We start from the raw sequence: 6000 nt of genomic DNA on the forward strand, positions 1-6000 counted from the left end.
TATCGTACGGCATACTATAGCACACCGTTTTTCATCATTTTTGAGGATTTGAAAAAAATGAAAAAAACGATGGGTTATAGCCCATGTTTTTTTAAATTTTGAAAAAAAAAGTTATCCTCGTTTCTCATCATTTTGGACCATGGGCTATAGCCCATATCGTACGGCATACTATAGCACGCCGTTTTTCATCATTTTTGAGGATTTAAAAAAAATGAAAAAATGAAAAAACAATGGGTTATAGCCCATGTTTTTTGAAGTTTTGAAAAAAAAAGTTATCCTCGTTTCTCATCATTTTGGACCATGGGCTATAGCCCATATCGTCGGATAAGAACCACCGTTAGCCTCTCATACCCAAGGGTTATAGCCCATCGTTTTTTTTATTTAATTTTTTTTGAATCCTCGTTAAAACACTCGTCTAAAACACGTCTATTTTAGACGTGTTTTAGACGTCTATTTTTAGACGTTTTTTATCAATTTTTTAGACGCTCGTCTGATAGCCCATATCGTACGGCATACTGTAGCACGCCGTTTTTCATCATTTTTGAGGATTTGAAAAAAAAACAAAAAACGATGGGTTATAGCCCATCGTTTTTTTTATTTATTTATTTTTTTTAATCCTCGTTTTTCATCATTTTGGACCATGGGCTATAGCCCATATTGTACGGCATACTATAGCACGCCGTTTTTCATCATTTTTGAGGATTTGAAAAAAATGAAAAAATAAAAAAAACGATGGGTTATAGCCCATGTTTTTTGAAATTTTGAAAATAAAGGTTATCCTCGTTTCTCATCATTTTGGACCATGGGCTATAGCCCATATCGTACGGCATACTATAGCACGCCGCTTTTCATCATTTTTGAGGATTTGAAAAAAATGAAAAAAACGATGGGTTATAGCCCATGTTTTTTGAAATTTAAAAAAAAAAAAGTTATCCTCGTTTCTCATCATTTTGGACCATGGGCTATAGCCCATATCATACGGCATACTATAGCACGCCGTTTTTCATCATTTTTGAGGATTTGAAAAAAATGAAAAAATGAAAAAAACGATGGGTTTTGCCCATGTTTTTTTTTATTTTGAAAAAAAAAGTTATCCTATTTTCTCATCATTTTGGACCATGGGCTATAGCCCATATCGTACGGCATACTATAGCACACCGTTTTTCATCAATTTTGAGGATTTGAAAAAAATGAAAAAAACGATGGGTTATAGCCCATGTTTTTTTAAATTTTGAAAAAAAAAGTTATCCTCGTTTCTCTTCATTTTGGACCATGGGCTATAGCCCATATCGTCGGATAAGAACCACCGTTAGCCTCTCATACCCAAGGGTTATAGCCCATCGTTTTTTTTATTTAATTTTTTTTGAATCCTCGTTAAAACACTCGTCTAAAACACGTCTATTTTAGATGTGTTTTAGACGTCTATTTTTAGACGTTTTTTATCAATTTTTTAGACGCTCGTCTGATAGCCCATATCGTACGGCATACTGTAGCACGCCGTTTTTCATCATTTTTGAGGATTTGAAAAAAAAAAAAAAAACGATGGGTTATAGCCCATCGTTTTTTTTATTATTATTCTTTTTTTTAATCCTCGTTTTTCATCATTTTGGACCATGGGCTATAGCCCATATTGTACGGCATACTATAGCACGCCGTTTTTCATCATTTTTGAGGATTTGAAAAAAATGAATAAATGAAAAAAACGATGGGTTATAGCCCATGTTTTTTGAAATTTTGAAAAAAAAAGTTATCCTCGTTTCTCATCATTTTGGACCATGGGCTATAGCCTATATCGTACGGCATACTATAGCACGCCGCTTTTCATCATTTTTGAGGATTTGAAAAAAATGAAAAAAACGATGGGTTATAGCCCATGTTTTTTGAAATTTTGAAAAAAAAGTTATCCTCGTTTCTCATCATTTTGGACCATGGGCTTTAGCCCATATCATACGGCATACTATAGCACGCCGTTTTTCATCATTTTTGAGGATTTGAAAAAAATGAAAAAATGAAAAAAACGATGGGTTATAGCCCATGTTTTTTTTTATTTTGAAAAAAAAAGTTATCCTATTTTCTCATCATTTTGGACCATGGGCTATAGCCCATATCGTACGGCATACTATAGCACACCGTTTTTCATCATTTTTGAGGATTTGAAAAAAATGAAAAAAAACGATGGGTTATAGCCCATGTTTTTTTTAATTTTGAAAAAAAAAGTTATCCTCGTTTCTCTTCATTTTGGACCATGGGCTATAGCCCATATCGTCGGATAAGAACCACCGTTAGCCTCTCATACCCAAGGGTTATAGCCCATCGTTTTTTTTATTTAATTTTTTTTGAATCCTCGTTAAAACACTCGTCTAAAACACGTCTATTTTAGATGTGTTTTAGACGTCTATTTTTAGACGTTTTTTATCAATTTTTTAGACGCTCGTCTGATAGCCCATATCGTACGGCATACTGTAGCACGCCGTTTTTCATCATTTTTGAGGATTTGGAAAAAAAACAAAAAACGATGGGTTATAGCCCATCGTTTTTTTTATTATTATTCTTTTTTTTAATCCTCGTTTTTCATCATTTTGGACCATGGGCTATAGCCCATATTGTACGGCATACTATAGCACGCCGTTTTTCATCATTTTTGAGGATTTGAAAAAAATGAAAAAATGAAAAAAACGATGGGTTATAGCCCATGTTTTTTGAAATTTTGAAAAAAAAAGTTATCCTCGTTTCTCATCATTTTGGACCATGGGCTATAGCCCATATCGTCGGATAAGATTTCGTCCACAATGAGAGACAACAGGCAAAACGTTGATCAAAATAACAATTCTTCTCTACTCTAATTGTGTAGACTTCTTGTAAATTAAAGTAAGCATATGCAGATGTTTAACAGTACATTTAACTCTCGAGGGCGTATAACATGAAAGCAAATGGACCATTTTGCTCTCATTTCACGCTCTCAAGAGTTAAAGATCTATATAAGGGTTCATTTGGTTAACAACTCTTAGCTGCACGGGGGGACAACCTGAAACTCCCTCGCGGACCACCGGTGGTCCCCGGACCGCCGGTTGAAAACCCACTGCGTTCATATGGACATTATTATAGGACGGGGGGTCAGAAGAACAAAGCAGCAAATGAGATGAGAGGAAGGGGAGAGAATAAGTTGGAGAGGGTCTTTAAGGTGCCATTATATTAACCCATTCTGACCTGAGATCAGATTCATACGAGGTTTCCACTGGACACACACTGGTCTGATGAACCCATTCTGACCTGAGATCAGATTCTAAAAATGTCAGTCGTTCTTTGATTTTTCAAAAATAGCAGACCTACAAGCTCATAGCGCGCCACTCGGTGGCGCGCTATGAGCTTGTAGATCTGCTATTTTTCAATAGCTAAAGCATAACATGATGCTAACACCAAAATGGGTTCCCGGTCAGAATGGGTTAAGGTTGAAGGGGCCATGGTTACACCGACCGTAACCATGGAAACAAAGAGAGAGAGAGAGAGGAAGAGTGGAGGATTATTTCATCCCTATATGTTACCGGGGCGATCGAACACGTGCGCACACACAGACACACACACACACACACACACACACACACACACACACACACTACACTACACTACACTCCAGAGACGCTCAGGACACTATTATAGTTTTGCTTCATTGCTTTATTTGCACGGCGCGTTTCGCCGTGTATAGGCTTCGTCAGGTGCTTTGCATACATATAATATACATATATTATTATATTATATATATATATATATATATATATATAGCGCCCCCCTGTGGGGGAAAATCACCAGCCGCCACTGTTCAAGATGGGTATATATATATATATACATATTAACCATGAGTTTATATAGTAGAATCTCTGAGGTCATCACCACCCCTTCATTATCGCCGCGACATGCCAACTAAGATCAGAGGAGGTTTTTCCTAGACGCGGGATGGCAGCCCAGGCTATAGGATAAAGAGGCAGCATGTGCATGGGACGGACACACACACACACACACACACACGCCGCACACGAGCCAGATCTGAGCTTATGGCTGGTATGCCTGATGTTTTAGCATCCATTATAAGACCTGAGGTCAACATTCAAAAAAGGTGTCTTCTAATTCATGACAGTTTTCTGAAAAACCTATGTTTCTGTATCAGTGGTGCTCAAACTATTTCATGTGAAGGACCCTGTTGTTTCATGCAGGGACCCCCCCCCCCCCCCCCCCAAGAAGCAATTAAAGATTTGAGTTAAAAAAAAAAAGAAACGTTTGCTCTGAAAGAATATATTCAAAGATTTGCGCAACATTTTCAAGATTTTTCAAAAATAGCAGATCTACAAGCTAGAGAATTTTGTTAAAATGTCATTGTTATATGTGGACACACCAATCAGTTCATTAAGTATATGCCTGCTTTGCCTGGAGGGTGGTGATGGGTATGTGATCCACCTGAACTGAAGCCGCACCCACAGCTGTTGTTGTATGATAAAGGGGGAGGGGTTGGGGGATGATATTGTGATGTCACTATATAACTGGTTTTTTTTTCCACTGCCACATTTGACTGTCAAGGTTTCAGCCTCCAGGAAGAAACCCCTAAATACAAAAGAGAAGACATCATTGCACATGACGACCACAACAAGGGGTCTATAGCCTTGATAATGAAGTATACCGTCACCTCATAGCAACATGAAACACTTCAGAGCACTCCATCTTTAATAGGTGTGCTCTTTTCAAGTTGAATAAAACCTTGCGTCTCTTTTAAGTCGCTGTTCTATTTGAACTCGAAGAGAATGTAAAAAAAAAAAAAAAAAAAAAAACGTCGACTCATTGGCGTGTCAGCCTTAGAGATGTGCTGTGCAACTACTAAAAAAAACACACAGATTGTCACTTTCACTTTAACCCATTCTGAACGGGAACCCATTTTGGTGTTAGCATCATGTTATGCTTTAGCTATTGAAAAATAGCAGATCTACAAGCTCATAGCGCGCCACCGAGTGGCGCGCTACGAGCTTGTAGGTCTGCTATTTTTGAAAAATCGAAGAACGACTGACATTTTTTTAAATCTGATCTCAGGTCAGAATGGGTTAATCAGACCGGTGTGTGTGTGTCCAGTGGAAACCTCGTATGAATCTGATCTCAGGTCAGAATGGGTTCATCAGACCAGTGTGTGTCCAGTGGAAACCTCGTATGAATCTGATCTCAGGTCAGAATGGGTTAAAGTTTTTCCCAACCTTTCCAAACGTGTTGGGGAAACTTGTCCCCCCTTGGACCGAAATCAAAAACTCATATTTTTCCTTTTTTTTTTTCAACTTTATTTTTATCTCCAGCTCTGGGACTGAGTGTGTGGACTGAGGGTTTGGGGCTCTCTGGGTTCGTTCGCAGTCTCCTACACATCTGTGTTCTCCTCCCGACCGAGAGGAGGACGAGGAAAAAAAGTACTTAAAAAGTACTTAAAAAGTGCAAAAGGTATCGGCGTCAAAAGGTACTAAAGGTGGCTAAAGTATAAAAGCGCTCGTTGTTGCAGAATGTATACCAAGTTGTCAAATGTATTAGAAAATCGTTAGAAAATAGCAGATCTATACACAAAGCTCACAAAATGCGTCGCATCGGGCTATTTTCAAATGGCCTAAAATGTATACGGGGGGCTGAAGTGGTTATGTTTTGTAGCCTAATAATAATAATAATAATCAGAAACTACAAAGTAACCATAATAGTATAACAAAAGTTTTTCAAATAAATGTATTGAGAGAGTAAAAAAGTACAGTACTTGGAAACCGAGATGTATATAGTAGCGCAGAAGTATAAAAGCGTCGGAAATTGGGAATATACTCGAGCAGAGTACAAACACCTCGACATTTTACATATAAGTACAGTACTTAAGTAAAACATCTGAGTACTTTTTCCTGCACCACCGAGGAGGAGGAGGAGTAGGAGGAGGAATGAGTGTGTGTTGTTGGCTGTCTGTCGGAGGGGAGGCTGCTGGCTGCTGGAACCATTGGT

General features: G+C 38.0%; 1 protein-coding gene across 1 annotated transcript in view; it reads right to left on the reverse strand.

Moving 5' to 3' along the window:
• Positions 1-6000, reverse strand: part of dync1i1a (dynein cytoplasmic 1 intermediate chain 1a) — a 71286-nt gene that overhangs the window by 22063 nt on the left and 43223 nt on the right. The gene's annotated exons all lie outside the window — the stretch shown is intronic.

The sequence above is a fragment of the Protomyctophum bolini genome (assembly GCF_963924005.1).
Source record: "Protomyctophum bolini genome assembly, chromosome: 17".
Lineage (NCBI taxonomy): Eukaryota > Metazoa > Chordata > Actinopteri > Myctophiformes > Myctophidae > Protomyctophum > Protomyctophum bolini.